The sequence below is a fragment of the Bison bison genome, unplaced genomic scaffold (assembly GCF_000754665.1).
Source record: "Bison bison bison isolate TAMUID 2011002044 unplaced genomic scaffold, Bison_UMD1.0 scf7180017853195, whole genome shotgun sequence".
In the NCBI taxonomy this organism is placed as follows: Eukaryota; Metazoa; Chordata; class Mammalia; order Artiodactyla; family Bovidae; genus Bison; species Bison bison.
In genome coordinates, this window is record NW_011483768.1 from 1587 (window position 1) to 2208 (window position 622).

Consider the following 622-nt stretch of genomic DNA (forward strand, 5'->3'; position numbering starts at 1 on the left):
TTATTTCTCCATTGATCTCCAGTAGCATATTGGGCACCTACTGACCTGGGGAGTTTCTCTTTCAGTATCCTATCATTTTGCCTTTTCGTACTGTTCATGGGGTTCTCAAGGCACGAATACTGAAGGTGGTTTGCCATTCCCTTCTCCAGTGGACCACATTCTGTCAGATCTCTCCACCATGACCCGCCCATCTTGGGTTGCTCCACGGGCATGGCTTAGTTTCATTGAGTTAGACAAGGCTGTGGTCCTAGTGTGATTAGATTGACTAGTTTTCTGTGAGTATGGTTTCAGTGTGTCTGCCCTCTGATGCCCTCTTGCAACACCTACCGTCTTACTTGGGTTTCTCTTACCTTGGGCGTGGGGTATCTCTTCACGGCTGCTCCAGCAAAGCACAAGATACACAAAACATAAAATTTACCATTTGAACCGTCTTAAACTGTACACTTTATATAGAGTTATATAGAGTTTCCCAGGTGATGCTAGTGGTAAAGAACCTGCCTGCTGATGCTGGAGACATAAAAGGTGCAGGTTCAATTCCTGGGTCAGGAAGATCCCCTGGAGGAGGGCATGGCAACCCACTCCAGTATTCTTGCCTGGAGAATTCCATGGACAGAGGAACCTG